The sequence below is a fragment of the Myodes glareolus genome, chromosome 24, assembly GCF_982192425.1.
Source record: "Myodes glareolus chromosome 24, mMyoGla1.1, whole genome shotgun sequence".
NCBI lineage: Eukaryota > Metazoa > Chordata > Mammalia > Rodentia > Cricetidae > Myodes > Myodes glareolus.
In genome coordinates, this window is record NC_142049.1 from 45033600 (window position 1) to 45056711 (window position 23112).

Below are 23112 nucleotides of genomic sequence, written 5' to 3' on the forward strand. Positions count from 1 at the left end.
TACTAAAATCAGGAACAATACAAGACTGTCCACTCTCACCATATCTCTTCAACATAGTGCTTGAAGTTCTAGCAATAGCAATAACACAGCATAAGGAGATCAAGGGGATTCGAATTGGAAAGGAAGAAGTGAAACTTTCGTTATTTGCAGATGATATGATAGTGTACATCAATGACCCCAAAAACTCTACCAAAGAACTCCTACAGCTTATAAACACTTTCAGTGATGTGGCAGGATGCAAGATCAACTAAAAAAATCAGTAGCCTTCCTATACACAAAGGATAGAAAAGCAGAGAGCGAAATCGGAGAAACATCACCTTTCATGATAGCCACAAAAGCATAAAGTATCTTGGGGTAACACTAACCAAGAAAGTGAAAGATCTATTTGTTTGGTGTTTTGATTGTCTAGTTTCTTGAGTTCTTTATATATTTTGAAAATCAGTCATCTGTCAGATGTGGGATTGGTGAAGATATTTTCCCATTCTGTAGTCTACCATTTTATCTTATTTACCATGTCCTTTGTCTAACAAAAGCTTCTCAGTTTCAGGAGGCCCCATTTATTAATCTTTGTACTCAGTGTCTGTGATACTAGTGTGGTACTTAGGAGGTAGACTTTTGTACTATTACTGTCAAGGCTACTTCCAACTCTTTCTTCTACCAGGATCATTGTACCTGGATTGATGTTGAGGTCTTTGATCCACTTGGACTTGTGTTTTGTGCATGGTGACAGGCATGGAGCTCTTTGCATTCTTCTACATGTTGACATACAATAATGCCAGCACCATTTGTTGAAGATGTTTTCTTTTCTTCATTAAACAGTTTTAGCTTCTTTGAAAAATTTCTGCTGTTCATCAGTTTGTGGATTAATGTCCAGGTCTTTGAATTGATTCCATGCATCTGCTTTTATGCCAATACCAAGCTGCTTTTATTACTACTGCTCTAAATTGAAGCTTGAAGTAAGGAATGGTGTTGCATCTAGATATTTCTTTATTGTACAGGATTCCTTTTTCCATCCTGGAGGTTTTTTTTCCATTCAAAGTTGAGTATCCTTGTTTTGAGGTCTGTGAAGAATTGTGATGAGATATTGATGTGATTTTATTGAATCTGTTGATTACTTTTGGTAAGATTGTCATTTTTACTATGTTGATCTTACTCATGTAGGAGCATGGATATCTTTTCATTTTCTTATATCTTCATCACTTTCTTCAGAAACTTAAAGATCTTGTCATATAGGTCTTTCAGTTGTTTAGTTAGTTGCCCCAAGACATTTTATGTTATTTGTGGCTATTGTAAGAAGGGTGATGTTTTCCTGATTTTATATAGCCCATTTAAGAATTGTTTATAGGAGGGCTACTGGTTATGAGTCAATATTGTATCCCTCAATATCGATTAAGGTTTTTATTGGCTGTAGGAGTTCCCTGAAAGAATTTTGGGGTAACTTGTATATACTATCATATTATCCACAGACAACAAAAGTTCAACATCTTTTCCAATTTTTCTCCCCTTGACCTTCTTTTGTTTTGTTATTGTTTTAGTTATACCTTCAAGTACTATATTCAATAGATATGGAGACAGTGGACAGTCTTGGCTTTTTTTTTCTGATTTTAGTGTAACTGCTTTGACTTTCTCTCCTATTATATAGCTTGATGTTGGATTTCAGTTTGGTGTATATTACCTTTATTATGTGTATGTTCCTGTTTCTTTTAGCTCTCCAAGACCTTTATCCTGTAAAAGTAGTGGATTTTTTAAAGTTTTTTTAGCATGTTTTTAGATGATCATGTGGATTTTTCTTTTGGTTTCCTTATTTTGTGGATTACGTTGACAGATTTTCATATGTTGAACCGTCTCTGTTTCTGTGGAATGAAGCACATTTGATCATGTTGGTTGATTTTTTGATGTGTTCTTTGATTTGCATTGACAATATTGTATTGACTATCTTGCATCAATGTTCATGAGGCAAATTGTTTTTTAATTCTCTTTCTATGTTAATTTTTGTATGGTTTGCTTATCAGGAAACTGGGAGTCAACCTCCCTCAGGACCCAGCAATTCCACTCTTGGGAATATACCCAAGAGATGCCCTAACATACTACAAAAGCATTTGTTTAATTATGTTCATAGCAGTACTATTTGTAATAGCCAGATCCTGGAAACAACCTAGGTGCCCCTCAATAGAAAAATGGTTAAAGAAGGTGTGGAACATATATACATTAGAGTTTTACTGAGCGGTAAAAAACAATGACATCTTGAATTTTGCTTGCAAATAAACGGAAATAGAAAACGTTTTACTGAGTGAGGTAACCCAGACCCAAAAAGGTGAATATGGTATGTACTCACCCATAAGTGGATCCTAGCCATAGTTAAAGGTCTTTGAGCCTGTAATTCGTGATCCTAGAGAAGCTAAATAAGAAGGTGAACCTGAAGAAAATCATTTAGTTATCCTTTTGGATATTGGAAGTTGACAAGATTGCCAGGCAGACTTGGGTGCACGGGAGGGTGGGGGGTGGAAGTAAGGGGAGAGGGTTAGAGAGAAGGGAGGAGGGGAGGATGGGGGATAGCTTGGAGAAATGGGATGGGGAGAGGGAGAAAGGATGGATATGGGAGCAGGGAAGTTTATATCTCAACTAAGGGAGCCATTTTAGGGTTTGCAAGAGACTTGATTCTAGAGGGATTCCCAGGTCCAAAAAGGTCCCAGATTGTTTCCTGGGCAGCAGAGGAGAGGGTGCCTGAAATGGCCTTGGCCCATAACCATACTGATGAATAATTTGCATATCACCATAGAACCTTCATCTGGCGATGGCTGGGAACAGAGACAGAGACCCAAATTAGAACACAGGACTTAACTATCTAGGTCCAAATGAGAAGCAGAAGGAGGGAGAACGTGAGCAAGGAAGTCAGGATCAGAGGGAACCTTCATAAAACGAGAGATGGAGATTGAGACAGAGACCCACATTGAAGCACTGGACTGAGCCCTCAAGGTACAAATGAGGAGCAGAAGGAAGGAGAACATGAACAAGGAGGCCAGGATCCCGAGGAGGGCAATCACCCACTGATACAAGGGGACTGATCTTATGAGAGCTCACCAAGGCCAGCTGTACTGGGACTGAACGAGCATGTGATCAAACCGGATTCTCTGAATGTGGCTGACATGGTGACTGTCTGAGAAGCCATTGATAATGGCACTGGGATGCTTTTGTCTGCACGTACTGACTTTTTAGGATCCTAGTCTGATTGAATGCTCACCTTCCTAGACCTGGAGGGAGGGCGGAGGAACTTGAACTTCCCACAGGGCATTAAAACCTGACTGCTTTTAGGACTGGAGAGGGAGGAGGAGAGGGAGTGGGGGGAGTGGGAGAATATTGGGAGGAGGGGAGGAAGTGGAAATTTTTATAAATTATTAATAAAAAAAAGAATTTTGGGGTTTGACATTTTCTTTGACTGCCAAATATATTTCATCTATCATATCTTCAATATTTGATATTCTATCTTCTATATTTTGTATTCTGTTGGTTGTGCTTGCATATGTGGTTCCTGTTCTTTTATTGCTCTTAAATACTGTAAAGATTTGTCACTCATAGTGGTTTATTCAAGTGCTGATTGGTCAGTAGCCAGGCATCAAGTATAGGCTAGGTGACTATACTAGGATAATTCTGAAAAAAGAAAGGCAGAGAGTTAGTCACCAGCCAGATGAAAAGGAAGCAAGATGAGAATGCCTTACCTAGAAAAGGTACCAAGGCATGTGACTAGACATAGATAAGTTAATTTAAGTTGTATGATCTAGTTAGTAATAAGCCAGAGCTAATAGACCAAATAGTTTATAATTAATATAAGCCTCTGTTTATTTCTTTGGAACTATACTGTTGCAAGACTGAGAAGGTCAAAATTTTCCACCTACAAATGGTTCACAATGTTCATCAGTTGCATTCACATAAAATCTGAGAGAGCTTTAAAAGGCATATTAGACACAAAAAGCTCAGTTTAGCACACTTTATTCTCAGGTGGGTTTAGTTTGATAGAGTCATGCAAAAGTGTGGCTCCTTTAAGAGAGGGTTCCTGACACAGGGTTAGCAGAAAAAACCCTTTGGTTCTTTTAAGAGGCCCTGTTACTAAGCAATTAAATGGTGTTTATGAGCTTCTGGCGGAATGCTTCTTGGTGGTATCATGGATCTAGAAAACCTCAGAGTTGTGACAATAAAGGTGGCTCCTGCCAGTACATTGCCGTGAAGACAGACTTTCAGGATGTTGAAGAACAGAGCGTATCCAGCAGGCAAAGCTGCCGCTTTGATTTTAGTCTTACTGTTTAGCAGATTAAAGACTAGTGGTCAAAAAATAGAGTTACAATAAAGACAGATCGAGAAAAAACCTCTAAACAGTTAACATTGTGTTTAAAAATATGCGTAGCCTTGGGAGATTAAAAAAAAAGGATACAGAAAGGCCTTAAAAAGAAATAGATTAAGGAAGAAAGTCACATAAAGATCAAAGATATACAGAGTCTGGATACTGCATGTTATTGCATTTTATTTGAACTGTTTGATGGCTGAAGAAGGAGCAACAGCTGATAAAAGATGTTTGATTATAAATACTGCTGGATTAAACCAATTTATATATTTTAAAAATACCTTGAATTCAAAATTTAAGTCAAAACCTATGTTACTTTGGAAAACAGGTTCTGCATTTTTATTTGCAGGAAATAAGATGCTCTGTATTCATTCTGGATTAAGAAACATCAGGTTTGATCTAGGAAGACCTGCTGAATAATCTCCAGTAGGTGCAGATGGCCAAGATGACTCAGCATCTATATTTCCTTCAAGTTCTACATCCAGAACAGCTTCAAGGTTCCTAGTTGAGTTGATCCTCAGAGAATACTCCAGTCAGAATTTGACCACAATCTTAAATTTTCCCAGGGTTCTCCAACGATTTCTAGCATCTTTAATAAGCAGGAAGAAGTCAAGAAAACTATGCACACATTCCAAAATAGATTATGTATGTTTGTTTTTGTTCAGCTAATTGGTTATATGTTGCTATGGATAATGGTCAGAAGAAAAGTTAAACAAATGAGATTAGATTCAGATTTCTTGTTTTCTAAAGAAAGAAAGGGGAAATGCTGTGGGATATTGCTCACATATACTAAAGATTTGTCACTCATACTGGTTTAATAAAGCACTAAAAGACCAGTAGTCAGGCAGGAAGTATAGGTAGCACAAGAAGACTAGGAGAATTCTGAGAAGATGAAAGACAGAAAGTCTGTCACTAACAAGATGTAAAGGAAGCAAATTGAAAATACCTACTGAGAAAATGTACCAAGCCATGTGACTAAATATAGATATGAATTATGGGTGAATTTAAGTTGTAAGAGCTAAATAATAAGTCTGATCTTATAGGCCTAAAAGTTTATAAATAATGTAAAACTCTGTGGTTCTTTGGAACCACAGAATCAGGCAAAACAGAAAGTTGCATCTACATTTGTGGTCTCAGTGTATGAAAAACATCTCTATAGGACTTCTTGGACTTCAGAGTCTCCATTTAGAAACCAGGCATAATTCTGATAGGTCTGCCTTTATATGTTACCTGACCTTCTTCTTTTTCGGCTCTTAATATTCTTGCTTTATTTATTTTTTATTTCATATGTTTAGTGTTTCAGTTAATATATGTTGAGGGTATTTGTTTTGGTTCAGAGTATTTGGTGTTATGCAAGTACTATATTCCTTCATAGATATGCCTTTTTAGGTTGGGAATGAATGTCATCCTCGATGGTTTTGTTGAATATATTTTCTGTAACTTTGAGCTAGATAGAGGTCTGATTTTCCTGTTCCTTTTATTCTTAGTTTTGGTCTTTTCATGGTCTTCTAGATATTCTTGGTGTTTTATATTATGAATTTGTAAGGTTTGATATTTTCTTATTGATAAATCTATCTCTTGTATTCTGTTGGTTAAGCTTGCACCTGTGGTTCCTGACCCTTTAGCTCAATTTTCCATTTTCAGAATTCCCTCAGCTTGCGTTTCCTTTATTGCTCCTATTTCAATTATAGAGTATTTAACTGTTTCTTTAACTTGTTGAATTGTTTTTTCTTAGCTTTCCTGACTTTCTTTAATGGATTATTAATTTCTTCCATTATTGTTTGTTATTTCTTCCATTTCTATAAGGAAATTTTTCATTTTCTTTTCTTTCTTTATTTATTTATTTAAAAAAATTTCTACTTCCTCCCCTCCTCCCAATACCCTCCCACGCCCCCACTCTGTCTCCTCCTCCCTCTTCAGTCCTAAGAGCAGTCAGGGTTTCCTGCTCTGTGGGAAGTCCAAGATCTTCCTTGCTCCATGCAGGTCTTGGAAGGTGAGCATCCAAACAGATGAGGCTTCCACAAGGCCAGTCCATGGAGTACAATCAAAACTCAGTGCCATTGTCCTTGACTTTTCAGTTCATTTTCTTTTAAAGTGTCTCTATCATCTTTAAAGAGTATCCAGATTGGTAATTATACATACCTATGTTGATTCTACCTACAATTGGTGTAGTTGATGGCTGTGCCTCTGGGTGTCCTCTGATGCCACTGGGGCTTGTGGTGAGGTAGACTATCTATAGAAGTTTTGTCTGCTGTCAGGCTGTTGGGGCCCTTCCTCCAATTGATGTAGGTGGGGGCTGTTCCTTCAGAGTCCTCTGGTGTGACTAAGGATAGGGGTGTAATAACCTCATCCTCTAATTGGTGCAGGTTGTGTTTGTGACTCTCCATGGTGCTGTGATTCTATTTTCCTCCAGTCAGTGTAGGTGGGGGGCTCTGATTCCAGGGCCCTGTGATGCAGCGTGAGATGGTGGTAGAGTGACTTGGGCACAGGAGACTTTTCTGTTGATCAGCTACTATTTTAAGTAGGGTGTGGGAGGGACAGAGGAAGTGCCACATGACCTAGGCACTAGAGAGCTGGACTGTCCAGCAAGGAGAGTATGTCTGTCCAACCAGAAGAACAGCCAATTCCTTCTTCCTCCAGTCTGTGCAGATGGGGGCTGTGCTTCTGGGACTCTCTTATGCAGCTGTAAGTTGTAGGGAAGTGGCCTGGACTCAGGAGAATTGCCTGATGACTCACTACTTATGATTGTATCAGAAGTCAATCACTTTACCCTGTGCAATATGCAAAGCTGAAAATGCAGAGAACCAAAATATTCTATAAGTTGTAACATCCTCCTCCCTGTTTATCAAGAAACCAACCAAACAATCAGTGTAACACACTAACTCAAAAACCCAGTGAATAATCCCATCACTTAAGAAGTCATTCATATTAAAATGGATTGGGAAGATAAAGTGGGATTTTGTAATTATAAAAATGTTTCTAGATAGTCCTGGAAAAATGGCTTAAGGAGTAAAGAATTTGTCCTGAATTTGTAAGGGCCTGATTTCAAATCCCCATTACCAACATTGATGCTGTTCTGTGGTCTGCCTGCAATTTCAGCACGTGGGAGTACCTGGAAAAAGAGGAATAGCTAAACTAGTTTAAAAGGTAGGGCTTGTTTCAACTGAAACTAACAGGGTGGGGAAATCTAAGAATAGGTGTGACCAGAGGATTAGAGATAAGAGCAAGGTCAACTTTCAAGAACAGTCTCCTGAAGAGTTTGACTCAAAGGGGTAATGCTCACATGACACTTCAGATGCAAGATCCAAGTACAGGAAACCACAGGTCTCTCTGCTCTATTTATCAGCCTTTCTCAAGCACCAATCTCATTGCATTTTCCAGGCTACAGAAGTCTTTCACGTCGATGGCTGACTAATTGGACACTTCACCTCATCACAGACCAGCTTGCCACCTCCCATATGAAAATTGGAAAATAGGTAAGAGGTTTTTTGAAACCTTTCTCCCAAAGATTTTATCTCTTTTTCTTAGTCTATGACCATATAACTACACCTTGAAGTGGAGAATCCAAAAAGCCTAGGTGTTTCTTAAGAATCAGAGTTACAAATGCAACTCTTCTTCATTGTGGATTAGCAGACATGACTTCAGACATGAATCCTATGAGGTAAGGCAGTGCCCACTTCCTTAATTTCTCCTCATTCTTCTCTCATCTCAACTATTCAAATATTCTGTTATTTTGAGAATTAGGCCACATTACTCTACTTGGCAAGCCATATACTTACAGGCACCCTCTATATAAGCTGAGTTCTCTCAGTAACCCAGCGACCTGTGTTTCCAGAAATGGGAAATTTCTTTTTGTGTGTGTGGAAATGCAGCTCTGTAGGAAACAGATGGTCTAAAACTTAGTGACTGAAAAGAACAAAATTAGTATAGATTAATGATAATATACAGATTTATGGAAAATTAAACATGATATTAAACCCAACTCCAACTCAAGAAGAACACATGAAGTATGTAGATGTACCAACAGTAATAATCATCTGAACCAAGTGTTAGGTTCTACTGTGTATGCAGGTATAGTTGTGCTAATTCAGATATATGACTTTAAAGAGCTGAGTAGTGCCGGGCCTTAAAGATGGCGCCAGCTTCAGCCTTCCTCCTCCCTTCCCCCCATAGGTGAGTGCTCTCTAATCATAAACAACTTTATTTATGGCCAAGACTTGTGATCAGGCTTGCTTCCGCATAGGGGGCCTCTCCACATTTCCCACATGGCTTGCTGGAGTTGACTACCCAGAGGCTATTTAAACTGTGGGCTGGCTTTCCCTGGGGACAGAAGATTGTTCAAGGTTCCTGAATAAACTTCTGAAAGAAGAGTCAAGTGTTGTGTCTTCCTTGCTGGTCAAGGAGGTTGCAACATATAACTAATTTACTAATTTTCTAACTGAAAATTTGATTTCTGTGTACAATGTACTCTTACTACACTCCCTCCTTTCTCTTACCTCCATGTGATCCATTTTAACTTCCTTCTCCATCCCTTCTATACCCTTTCTCAGATGATCACTTTTGGTCATGTCTATAATATAGGAAAAGACAAGAGATATGTACTTAATATTTCATACCTGGAAGGGTGAACAGTTTGATTGGCAATTGATTGCTTTCAGGACATTAAATACAACTTCCCTTGGTCTCCTAGTTTTAGATATTTTCACACAAGTGTGCTATTTCTATGACAGGTTTAATTTCTCAAGTAAAAATGGCTCATGTCCATTCAGCTCTGCCCATCAGCATTCTTCATGTACCATCTGCCCTTGTCACTTGTCACTATAGTTTGTTGTATATGGACTCACTTCTTGTCCTGTTCATTTGGAACTCTTCCTCTTTTTGAATTTGTGTAACCTTCCAGAGGTCAAGTAAAACCAGCATTCTAGTTCACAGAATTAGTTTTTCTGTGCTTTAGTCTGTTTCTCAGACCTAGGCTTTGCACGAAGAATTCGTATGTTTGGTCTATAAAGTAAGTCTCACATTCCTTATAGTTTTCTTTTTTGTGCTTGTTTATCCTTTCCCACATTCTGGGCATTTCTGTACTCACTATGTATCACAGACTGTTCTTAAACTCATGAAATTCTTTCATTTTTTTCCTAGAATACTGGTATTCCACAAATAAGGTAACATGGTTGGTAGAAGGATTTCTATTACCCTCCACACTAGAGACCATCTTTTTCTCCAAACCCTGTAGAAGAACCTATGTGTCACAACACCCTCTACTTAACACAGTTTCCACTTCTTTCTCTTTCTTTCCCACATATTAAAATTTTAACTCATGAAGAATGGTAGAAATTCTGTTAATTTCATAATGCTCTGCCTAATTCTTCAAGGCCAGAAGTTCTCAGCCTTCCTAATAATGCTACACTTTAATACAGTTCCTCATGTTGGAGTGACCCTCCAAACATGAAATGTTTTGTGTTGCTGCTTTATAACTGTAAACTTTTTCTACTGTTATGAGCTGTAATGTAAACATATGATTTGGGGAATATATTTTCCAATTTATTTTTTGAAAAGCTATCTTTTCTAATTTTAAATGCCAAACCCATTTCCCACTAGTACTTCTCCTGCCCTTTCCATCGTTTCCCATCCCCATCCACTCCTTAGAGAGTAAGGCTTACCCTTGGGGAGCAAACAATATCTAGGACATTTTTTTTGAGGCAGGAGCAAAGCCCACCCCATTATATCTAGGCTGAGCAAGGTGTCCCTCTAGAAAGAATCAGTTACAAAAAGTCACAACAAGAATCAGGAATAAAGCCTGGTCTCACGTCCAGTGGTTCAACAGTGGGCCACAGCCATACCAGTGTCTGACACATTCAAAAGGCCTAGTTTGGTCCTATGTTGCTTCCCTTATTGTGAGGCCAGAGCTGGAAGGCTTCCATTAGCTCAGGCAAGTTGTTTCAGTGGGTATTCCTGTCAGGATCTTGACCTCTTTGTTCATATTCTCATTTGAACCATTTTTTTTAGTGGACTTTGGGAGCTCAGCCCAATGATCCACTGTGGTTCTCTGTATCTGCTTCCATCACTTGCTAGATGTAGGCTATTAAGATAGTCATCAATCTGACTACAGGTTACAGCTAATTCAGGTACCCTCTCCACTATCATTTAATATCTTAGCTGGGGTCATCCTTGTGGATTTCTGGGAATTTCTCTAGTGCTAAGTTTTTTTCCTAGCTTCATAATGATTCCCTCAATCAAAATGTCTCTTTCCTTGTTTCCAATCACTTGTCCTTCCTCCATCTTGACACTCCTCTTTCCTCTAGTTCTGTAGTTTCTCCTCTCTGGTTTCCCTTCTATCTTCCCTTCTCTCCCATCCCCACTCTCTCAATTTACTCAGGAGATATTGTTTATTTCCCCTCCTAAGTGAAGATCTATGAATGTTTCTCTTAGGGTTATTCTTGTTTCTTAGGTTTCTGATGTGGTGGCCTGTAGGCTACTTCTCCTTTTCTTTACAGTCAGTATTTGCCTGAGAGTGGGTACATACCATCCTCATCTTTCTGGGTCTGGCTTACCTCACTCCGGATGTTTTTTCTTGTTCCATTCATTTGCAATGCAAATTTCAAGATGCCATTTACTTTTTTTAAATTGCTGAGTAGGATCCCATCATGTAATAGTACATTTTCTTTATTCATTCTTTGGTTGAGGGACACCTAGGTTGTTTCCAGGCTCTATCTATTACAAATAATGCTCCTATAAACATAGTTGAACAAATGTCCTTGTAATATTGTTGACCATCCTTTGGAAATATGCACAAGAGTAGTATTTTTCAGTCTTGCAGTATATTGATTTACAACTTTTGAAGAAAACTCTTTACTTATTTTCAAAGTGGCTGTACAGGTTTGTATTCCCACCAGCAATGGAGAAGAGTTTCACTTAGTCCACATTCTTTCCAGCATAAGAAATTATTCATGTTTGTGATCATAGCCATACTGGTAGGGGCAAGATGGTTCTTCTGTTGAGATGAACTGTTCTCTGTGGCCCAAAAGGTTTGTTGACCGCTATTGATAAATCCCTTCATCAGCAGATGGGTCAAAGAAATGTAGTAACAATCTGCATTTCATTGGTCACTGAACATGATAGTGACCTTATGAAATCCATATTATATTTTATAAAATTTAATTTTTAAATTTTTTTCTCTCAGTGTTTGAAGGGTTAAATACGTACATTTTATAATCCATGTTCTTATTAATTTCATTTAGACAATTTATGGACCAATAGTATTTCTTAGAAGAATTGCTTAATAAACAATTATACCTTCCCAAGATAAGTATTTTTGCCTCTCTCTTCATCCAATGGAGTCTTAGTTCACTGGGTCTTTTTCCACAATAACTATTGGAAGGTTCTTGTCAGGTTTTATAATGAGACCCATTAACACCTATGCACATCTGAAAGTGGACAAAAATTGGCCTCCATTGATTCTTTCAACAATCCTTGCTTATCATTTCATAATCAAGTCTCTGTCTCTTTCCTCTCTTGGCTTCACAATAATTGTCCTCTCTCAACTGCTTAATCCCACATGACAAATTTCCAATGTAGTCCTCTAGACTAAGCTCTCTTGACATCAAACTTGCCTCAATTTATGCCATTTCCAGGAGCCTGCAGCATTTATTATTTTAATTATATATATTATGGTCCAATTTTTACAAGATATTATTTCAATTCTAAAATTGAAGGACGTGATAATTTCTATCAAAGTAAAAGTAAGAGAGCACAAAATGAACAGATCAAAGGAAACAAATGCACAGATTTTCTTACATTTGTGTGGCTGCTTGATTCAGAATCCAGTCAAAATAGGAAATACTATCTTACCACTCCTAATTTGCATATTCCCTCCAGTCAAAACTTTTTGTTCCACAGGTCAGTGCAGTCAATATATCTGCACCAAACTAAAAAATTTAGAATTCAGGTTGAAATTGTGTAATATAACCTTAGATATGTATGTTCTTAAATGGTTCTTACAGTTGAACAAACTAGCCTATACATTGTCTCATGTCAATTTTCATTTTTTCTTCTTGTGGCAAAAACTTCAACTTAGAAAAACTCTTGCTTTCAATGTAGCAAAGTCATGTTATCATAATAAGATCCCACACTATTTATTAGTGTTGTATTTTGAAAGAGAATGGCTACCATGACCTCATATATTTGAATCATTACCTTTAATTGTGTATCTGTTGGGCAGGAATAGGAGGAGAGGCCTTGTTGGAGGAGGTATGACACGAGGACTTGTCTTTGAAGTGTCAAATGCACAGGTCATTCCCAGGTAGCATTCCCAAGCCCGTGAATAAGATGTAAGACATCTACTAATGCACCAGTACCATTTCTGCTTACTTGTTGCCATGTGCTTTACTATGGTGGCCTTGCATTCTAACCTACTGTACTTGTGATCTCCAAAATTAAATGCTATGTTTTATGTATTGTCTTGATCATGCTTTCTATTCACAGCAATAGAAATGTAACAAAAGCAGAAGTTAGTTCTAGAGAATGTGCTATTACTGTAACAGACCTAACCAAGCTGCTTTTGTGAAGACTGCAGGAGACTATTGTAGTTTGAACTAGGGAAGTAGTTAAATGTTGTAAGTGGGACTTAACAGTTGATCCTACTAAGAAATTGAATGCCAATAATGCTGAGAGTATTGTAGACTATTGGAGACACAGATCAAGATTTTCAGAGGGGAATAATGTTAACAAATGGGCTAGAAAAAAATCCTGTGATATTTTGCAAAGAATGTGACTGCTTTTTGCTCTTGTCCTAAGAATCTGCTTGAGGGTAAATTGTAGAGTTTGAAAATAATTTTTGTTGGAAAACATATTGACTCTGCAATAAAAAAAAGAATGAGCAGGGAAAGAAGAAAGAAAGAAAAATGTAAAACTGAAGAGAATATGACACTAAGAAATTTAATGTTTGAGCTAAGTCTTTTACTCAAAAAGACAGCAGTGTAAAGAGAGGCCTAGTATTAAATCAAATAAAAAGAGTGCTGTTAATAGGGGAAGATCTTTTCTATTTACTCTATCAGCTCAAGAAAAAGAAATGCCTAAAGACACTCCTAAATCAAAGGAAAACTTGTTTAACATATCAAAGCATATGAAAATGCACTTGAAAGAAGGGTGTACATGTCATACAAAGTAGGTAGCAAATCTTGGTAACATCAGTCATGTGTTTCTGGACTTTGAAACAAGAAGGATGCAGGAATAAAGCAATTGTGGAATCCTCCCCCTTGGTGAAAGAAAGTCACAGAGGCCATCCATGTGGCAAGTGTGTCAATGAATATAGGCTTGGAAAGGTCACTGTGTGAAGCTGTGAAAGTGAAGCCTAGAATTCATGGAGGTCCCGGGATGTTGGATATGTCAGACTGTGTCATACCCAGCATTGAGAGTTACTGAGCAGGAAAGGAGCCTGTCAAGGGGATGACAGAAATGTGTTGCAGTGAGCAAAGCTCAATAGCAAAGCTATGTCAGCATTTTGACTTCAAAACGTGGAGCTGAAGAATTTGGATGTAGCCCTTCTAGACTTTGCTTTTGCTTTGACTAAGTTTTTTTTTTTTTTACTATTCCCCACATTTCTCTGTAGGCAGAATTTTTATGCTCTAATCATCTACTCCAAAATAACTGATAGAATCATAACATTATTTATAAAATATTGGACAATAGCTCAGGAATATTACCAGCTAACTCTTACATTTGAAATAACCCATATTTCAATCTGCACTATGCCAAAAAGCTCAAGGTTTGTTAACTCATTTACTATTTGTCCTCTTTCATCAGCACTGGTTTGTATCTCCTTTGACTTTACCTTCTGCCTTGTGTGTTCTGTTTCTGGCTGTTCTACCTATTCATCCTACAAGGCAACCAATGAGGGAAAAACATATTCACAGTCTAGAGAAGGAATATTCCACAGCATGTCCCTCTTTTGTCTATTTTAACAAATAAAGATTTAACTTTAGCATAGTAAAAGTATAAACAATAAAAGCAGTTATCAATAAGAATTACAGTTACAATATCCAGAGTCTATTTATATTTGTCAAAATTAGAGAAAATATTCTGTTACCTATCTTATCTTGGTGAGTTTAAAGTTTTATATCTAATTTACTTCTTGTCATAGCTAAAGATTAGTCTCTTAATTCAGACACCGTAGATGCTTTGAGTTCACGATATGGTTTCTTTTTATATCCTGCCTTCCTCCAGTCTTCACATCTGTCTTTTCTCACCTTTTGAGAAGACTGTGACTGTTCTTAACCTCCAGCTAGGAATCTTAAATGAATTACTCCATTTCCCCAAGCCACACATGTGACAGCTTTCCAGCGTTAAACTGATCATTCCTGGTTTTCTGTTCCATTTTCACTTTTTGTTTCTGCTTGGTGTTATCAAATAGTTTTTTAATCATACACTATTTTTTTCATAGTTTTCTTTTATTGAAATAGATTTCTCATAAAATATTCTGATCATGGTTCCCCAGCTCCTCTCAAATTCTTTCCACCTTCTCAATCATTTGAATCAATTCCTTTTCTCTCACTTATCAGAAAACAAAGAGGAAACAAAGAAAAGACAAAGGAGAATAAGAAAAAATCTAAAGAAACACAAAAAAGAGCAAAAGAAAGAGCACAAGAAATACCAACAAATACTGAGATACTTACACATTATCTCTCTCTCTCACACACACACACACGAATCCCAATCAAAACTGCAATTCTCACAAGAAATATAGAAAAAAGGTGCCCAGACAAACCATTACAAAACAAAAAACTCCCAACTCTACCATATTGAGCTAGTTTTGTTTTGATCATCTTCTAATGAGTATGAGGCATGCCCTTAAGTGTGATTTGTGTACACAGCAAGATTTTATTGAAGAAAACAACTATCTTTGTAGCTATCAGTTAATAATTAGAGATAACTTCTTGGTTAGGAATGAAAGCTAATGTCCACTTCTTTTAGTGCTGGGATGCCGTCTGTCTAATAATTGTACAGGCACTGTTCATGTTGCCACAGTCTCTATGAGTTGATATGTGCATCTGTCCTGTTATGTTAAGAAACCTTATTTCTCTGGTGTCTTCCACCCTCACTGACTTCTACATTCTTTCCATCTATACTTCCTCAACATTTCAGGGGATAGAAATCATGGAAATTTTTCTTTAAGGACCTAGTATTCCAAGGTCTCTCATTTTCATCACATTATCCAGTTTGGATCTCTATATTTATTCCCATGAACTCCAGGAAGAAGATTCAATACTGATTTCTGACCAAAATACCCACCAAGAAATGAGTCAGAATGTTGATAAGAGACATTTTATTGCTAAATTTGTAGCAGAGTATGAGTATTTGTTTCCCCTTAGTTCATGGCCTACCCAGTCCCAGGGAAATTACATTTCATGGAATAGCCTTCATTGCAATAAGATATTGGTTGATTACTCCTAAAACATTTGAGACCTTATTGCATTAGTGTATTATGCATGACAAGTCACTCTAGTAGAGCAAAGTATTTATATCTATATTGGTGTTCACCTTTCTCCTCAAGTAGAATACAGATTATCCTCCAGTAACATGAACACAAGTCAGTAAGGGTGAAGGCTCTAGGATGGCATCAGCTCACTACTTCATGTTCAATGAGTTATATTGGTGTTTTCTTCCGAAATAGGACCTTATCATCAGTTTGTGAAGAGCAATAAAAAGTTTAGAAAAAGTCCATTTATTTGAGAGTCTCCAATGTGTTTCCTTTGGCCAACAATTCAATTAAGCTTCACCCATTCTTGGCACTGAAGGTTTAATTTGATTGTAAGAGATATCTAGTAGTGTCTTTGTCTTCCATATTATTTGCTGATTCCATTTAGATTTCTAAAATATATGTATATATTTTAAAAAGTTTCTACTATAGCAGGTTTCCATTTGAGCCTTCAAATGATACAGTTTGAGCTGTCTCTCCTCATATTTCCTCCCTTACCTCTCATTTTAATGATCTATTTCCACCTCATGCATATGAATCCATTAGTTTGCCTTCTATTTTTCCCTCTAGGGGTATTATTTCCCTCCTCTCTTAACCCATACTCTATACCTAGCCTCTGTGGTTATACAGATTATATCTCATTTTTCAAATACTTAGCATCTAACATCCCCATATAAGAAGACTCAAATGATGTTGGTGGTTTTGGCTCTGATTGCCTCACTTGGAATAATTTTCTCCAGCACTGTTCATTTTCCTGTGATTTTCATGATTTTATTTTACAGCTGAGTGATATTCCATTGTAAAATGTTCCACGTAATCTTTATTCACTCATCCATTGATGGACTTCTATGATATTTCCAGTTTTAGGCTATATTGAATAAAGAAGCAATGAACAAGTGATCCAGTGTCTCTGTAGTAGGATTTAGAGTTCCGTGGGTATATGCCTGAGAATGGCATAGCTGAAGGTTAAGTGCTTCTATTCCCAAATTCCAGCTATACAGAAGTTTTTCAATTTTATGCAGTCCCTTTATTAATTGTTGTCCTTAGTTCCTGTGCTATCAGTGTCCTTTTCAGAAATTCTTTTTCAGTGCTAGTGAGTTCAGGATCATTATACCCTTTCTCTTCTATCAGATTCAGTGTGTTTGGTATTATGTTGAGGTCTTTGATCCATTAGGTGTTGAGTTTTATGCAGTAAATGATCTTGATATTGGGCATTGTGATACACCTACCCTTGCAGATTTTTTTTATTACTTCATTATTTATTTACACTGAATTTTTTTAATCTATCTGGTTTTTTGATTGTGTTTGTCTGGAATGCTTGCATTTGAACCTTAAAACTGTTCTTTCTAAATCTGAGAAAACTTGTATTGAAAATTTGATGTAAATTGTATTAAATCTGCAGATTGCTTTTTGTGAGGTAGGCATTTTTATAATGTTGGTCCATGAGAAAGGAAGATCTTTCCATCTTTTGATATATTCTTCAATTTCTATTTTTAGTATCTTGAAGTTTTTATTATACAAGTGTTTCATTAGCCTGGTAAATCTATTAGGGTTTCTATTTCTATGAAGATACAATATAACCATGGCAAGTCTTATAAAGGAAAGCATATAATTGAATGGCATACATTTCATACGTTCACTCTATTATCATAATGATGGAACGTGACAACTTGCAGGCAGACCAAGTGGTAGAGAATGATCTGAGTATTCTACATCTTGATATGTGGGAAAGAAGAAATGATCTGAGACATTGTATGTGTCTTGAGCATACCTAAGGCTTCAAAACACACCTTCAAACTGACTTGCTTCTTCCAACAAGATCATATCCTTTGTAACAAAGACATGTCTCTCAATAGTGCGACTCACATTGGGAGACATTTTTTTTCAGACCTATGTTGTAAGGAACACAGGAACCTTTGTTCCCTCCTGACCACCTGGATAACTTACACACAAAATTATCACACAGAAAGTGTATTCATAGAGCACATTAGCTCTAACTATATAATGGCTAATTTTTACATCTTAATTTAACTTATTTTTATTAATCTGTGTATTGCCATATAACTGTAGCTTACCAGCAAGATTTTAACCAGGGTCCATCCCAACATTCAGTTCTGTTTATTCTGCCTACCTAAGTTTTGCCCTATCAAAAGGCCAAGGAAGTTTCTTTATTCAACCATTGAAAGCCACACATAGACAGAAGGAACTCCTGCAACATTTCCCCTTTTTTGTTTAAACAAAAAAGAATAGCTTTCACTTTAACATAGTAAAATTACATATAACAAAATAGTTATCAAGCAAGAATTACAGTTACATTATTTAGATCTATTTTATCTTTTATCATAACAGTGGAAAACTATAACTATCTATCTATTCTTTAATTTCTTCAAAGACTCCAGAAGGATAAAATATTATCTAAGTAAACAGAAAGTACATTGCAAGCAACTTTCAAAACTCTAGAAGTGACAGAGACATCTCGCTGCCTGTACAGTCACCCAAAGATCTTTTGTACTGTTAGGGCATCCATCTTTAGCCTGCAGGCCCATAGTATCCAGCATACATTGACACGACACTGAAATTTTAAAGACATTCAGTCACTTTTTCTGTGTCCTGCAGAATGTCTCACAGACTTTTTTATGAAGCAGGAACCCTGAAGGATCATCTTACTTTTAGGCAAGTACAGCACTCCTCTCTCTGTGGGTTCTTTATGTCTAGTTTATGTGTCAGTCTAGCTAAGAGCAGTTTTTTTGTCCAAATGGCTAACAGAATCCATAAGCAGCCTCTTTGATGCCCATCTTCCTTTTGATGTAGACTGGTGCTGCCAGGAGTAGACACAGTTCATTGTCATGAAAAGCTCTAAGTTATTAAAACATTTTAAATGCCATATTCTGTAGTCTTTGAAAGATATGAAGGATGCCTATCTGAAATATATAAATACACATCTAGAAAATCTAACTAACATGACTCCAAACTTGACTATTATAGATGATTATCTATTAACCTAAATTTCTTAATTCTACATTACATATTTAAATGAACTACACAATCACAATACCTCAATCAAGAGCAGAAATACAAGATTGACCTTAAATTTATATCAATAAAGCAAAATACATACCAATGCAAATTATTCAAATCTATATCATATCCCCCTTTAAATATAAAAGAACATTTATAAACAATATTTGGGAATATGGGCATAGTTTTTTTTCTCTTTAAACTACTTCCTGAAATATGGGAACACTGTAAACCAGGTCCTTTATTGTATATCCTGTTTGCTAGGTCTATCTCAATCAGCAGTTGAGTGAAGTAAGTTTTTGAGGGTGTTTATAGCAACCTTTCAGGAGGGCATGGTCTATCATACCATATTGGTCTAGAAGCAATCCACAGGGTCTCATCTTCAATGAAAACAAAAGAAGAACCTCTTTTTCAAAGCACCATATCCTTAGACCCAAATTCTGAAGTCATAATACTTTTATATTATACATGGTGGTTTAGCTCTAAGCAACACAATGAAAGGTCTATTAGTACTTAGCTCCTTCACGGTAAAAAAAAATTCAAAGAAAACACAATAATATACAGAATCCAGACTCCCTGTGGATTTTCCATTTTTATGTGGCTTATCTTTCTTTACTTTTATAAATCTATGACTATTTGTGTTTTGTCTCTTTAAAGACTTTACCCTTTATAAAATATTACCTTTATTTTATGACTCTGTATTTTTTATTTTGTCTCCCAAACCTAAGTACATTTATTTAACACTGTGAACCATTTAGAGGTCGCTTATGTCTGAATCTGTCTTATTGTGAATCTGCAATTCTTTATTGTACAGGAACACTTTTTTTAAAGGCTAAGCTTTTCTTAAAAACTTAAGGTGTGCCATGTAGGGGTCATACAGTACTGCCTCTTTTCTGCCCAGTCTAAGCCTTAACTGAGCTGGTATTATGATAAATATGAGAGTTCCTGCCTGAGATCAGCACAGTTAAGCATTCTGGAGCCTCTCATGCCTCTGAGTCACTTGTGCCTCTGAGTCACAGGCAGTACCCCCCTTCCAGGCACACAGCAAGTCCAGTTGCCATCTGTAGCACTCTACTCACAAACCCCATCCAAATGCTCCATCTCCTAAAAGAGTTAGAAGTCGTGCTTGTTGCACAGCCCAGAAAGCTGGTATTTTAAAACCACTGCAGCTTTTTTACTGTTATGGCTGAATTAGGAAAGTCTCTCTAGGAGCTGTGGCAAGCAGCCAGCAAACAGAAAGAAGTTGTGTTAAACTCTGTATTTGTGTCTAGAATTAATTTTAAAGTCCTCTCAGATTTTATGTGGAGTCAGTTTACCACATTGGAGTGCCAATCTGTTGTAGGAAGTGTGGGTCCTTTGTTCCCTCCCAATCACCTGGCTAGCTTACACCCAAAATAATCACACAGGAACTGTATTCATTTAAACACTGCCTGGCCCAAGAACTCTAACTTTTTCTTGGCTAATTTTTAGAACTTAATTTGACCCATTTTCATTAATCTGTGTCTTGCTGCATAACTGTGGTTTACCGGCAAGATTTTAGCCAGTGTCCATCCCAGGCAGGAGAGCTATGGTGTTCTCCCTATCTCATGTTCCCATCATTCATTTCTGTTTACTCTGCCTACCTAGGTTTTGCCCTATCAAAAGGCCAAGTCAGTTCCTTTATTCAACCAATGAAAGCGACACATAAAAAGAAGCACCTTCTACACCAGACCTCCACAGTCAGAATTACCCCAAGATATTTTATTTTTGAGGAATATGTGAAAGATTTTGTATCCCTGATTTCTTTCTTGGTCCAATTGCCATTAATATATATATATATATATATATATATATATATATATATATATATATATATATATATATGAGCTACTGATAATCATGAGTTAATTTTATATTGAGCTATATTGCAGAACTTGCCAGCATAAAAAGTTTTCAGGTAGAATTTTTAGAGTAATGGAGACGTTTTTGAAAAGAATGACCCACTAGGCTCGGATATTTGAATTCTAGGTTGTCAGGGATTGTCACTACTTAAGCAGGATTAGAAGGCTTGGCTTTGTTGGAGGAAGTTTGTCAGTGAGGGTAGACTATGAAATTTCAAAAACTCTACTTAGGCCAACATTTTGCTCTTCCTATTGCCTGTGGATCAAAATGTAAAACTCTGAGTTGTTTTTCCAGCATCATGTCTACTTGTATGCTGCTATTTTATAGCCATGATAAAAATGGACTAACTGTAAGCAAACTGTAAGCAAACCCCAATTAAATGGTTTCCTTTGGTCATTGTCTCTTCAAAGTAATAGAAATCTGAGAAAAGCAGTCATTTAAAAATACAATTCTCTCATTCAAAAATACAGACATTTTGCTGTTTCTTTCAAATTTGTTTTTTCTTCAAGCACTTCTGTTGTCTTATTTCTCCAGCTGAAATTTGAAATACTATACTGAATATATATAAAAAGAGTGCATAATATAGACTTATTTCTTAATTTTGTGGAAATGTTTTGAGTTTCTCTCTGTTCTAGTGCATATTTAGTGTGAGCTTTCTTACTGTAAGTTGTATTATTTTGAGGAATGACTCTTGTGTCCCTAATCTCCATAGTAGATATTATGAAGGGTGCTGGATTTTTAAAAAGATTTTTATGCCTCTAGGGAGATGGTCATGTGATTTATTCCTCTCTATTTTGCTTATATGGTAGATGCATTTTTTATTTTTATATATTGAACTATTCTTTTATCTCTGGAATGAAGACTACTTGATCACCATCAATTTTATATTTGATTTATTCTTTTTATTTATTCTTAAATGTAACATCTGAGCATTTTGTTGAATATTTCTGCATCTTTGTTCACAAATAAAATTGGTCTGTAATTCTCATTCTTTTAGGATCTTTGTGTGCTTTGGATATCATTGTCAGTGTATCCTCATACAAAGAATTAGATAATGTTCATTCTGTTTCTGCTGAGGCATAGTGGCATTATTTCCTGAAAATCTCATACAATTTTTTTTACTGTATCTATCATGTCATTAGTTTTCTTTTAGTTTGGAAACAGTTATTTACTTCTTATATTGCAGGAGCTATTGTTCTCTTTAAGTAGCTTCTCTGATCATAATTTACCTATGGTATGGGTATATAGAGAGATAATTTCTATTTCTTTTTGTTTTCCATTTTGGTAGAGTATGCATATTTTTAAGGATGTCCTTATGATTGTGTGTATTTCCTGATGTTTGTAGTGATTCTCCCATTTTGTGCTTAATTTTGTGAATTTGAATTTTCTGTCTTTGCTGTTTAGTTAATTTGACTAATGGTTTATCAATTTCATTGACTTTCTCCAAGTATCAAGTCTCCATTTCATTGGATCTGCTATTGTTTTATTTTATATTTTATATTTCAGCTTAAAGCTTGATTATTTGCCATCCATTAGTTACCTGCTTTACTTCTTACCTTTTTTTAGAACTTTCACTTAAGGTTCTGATATGTGATCCCTCTAATTTTAATGTAGGTATTTACTTCAATGAAGTTGTCCCTTAGAAGAACCTCCATCATCCCTCATAAGTTTGGAATGTTGAGTCTACAGTTTCATTCAGTTCTAGAAAGTTCTTATTTCTTAATTTCTCTCTTGAATCACTTCTCATTCAATAGTGCTTTGTCCAGTTTCTATGAGTTTGTAAACTTTCTGTTGTTCATATTCAGAGTTAATCCATACTTGTCAGAGAGAATGCATGGTATTATTTCAATTCTCTTGTATCTGTTGAGGCTTGCTTTATGTCCACATATGTAGCCAATTTTGTTTCTCTTACGTACTTGTATATTCTTGTGTTTGATGGATAACTGTATAGAATTGCCTTAGCCTACTGGTGGCTTTCTACTTTAACAAGTATGTAGCATCCTTTCTTATAGTTTCTGCTTCATTTTGGTTTCAAGACTATTTTGCCAGATAATAAACTGTCTACACCTGCTTGTTCCTTGGGTCCATTGGATTAGAATATCTTCTTCCAATTTTTACCCTAAACTGATGTATATCTTTGATAATATTGTATGTTTCTTGGATGCAGTAGCAGGACTGTTTCTGTTTTTGAATTTAACCTGTTAGTCTAAGTTTTGAAAATTGAGAACATTGATGTTGAGAGCTATTAATGAGCAACGTTATTTATTCTTACTATTTTGTTGCTATGGTGTGGGTCCTCGTCCATTTGTATTTAATTATCTGGGTCTTTTTGTATGCATTGTTGTGGTTAACATCTTCAGATTGTAGTTTTCCTTCTACCATCTTCTGTAGAGCTGAATTTGTA

General features: G+C 36.3%; 1 protein-coding gene across 2 annotated transcripts in view; it reads left to right on the forward strand.

The window, feature by feature from the left end:
* Positions 1 to 23112, forward strand: part of LOC148118200 (mas-related G protein-coupled receptor member B2-like) — a 79432-nt gene that overhangs the window by 33326 nt on the left and 22994 nt on the right. Inside the window, exon 1 of one of the 2 annotated variants that reach the window (XM_087901384.1) lies at positions 7628 to 7812. The exons of the other annotated variant lie outside the window; for it this stretch is intronic. The gene's annotated coding sequence lies outside the window, so the exon portion shown is untranslated. Of the gene's footprint in view, positions 1 to 7627; positions 7813 to 23112 lie in introns of those variants that run through there. 2 annotated transcript variants of the gene reach the window in all.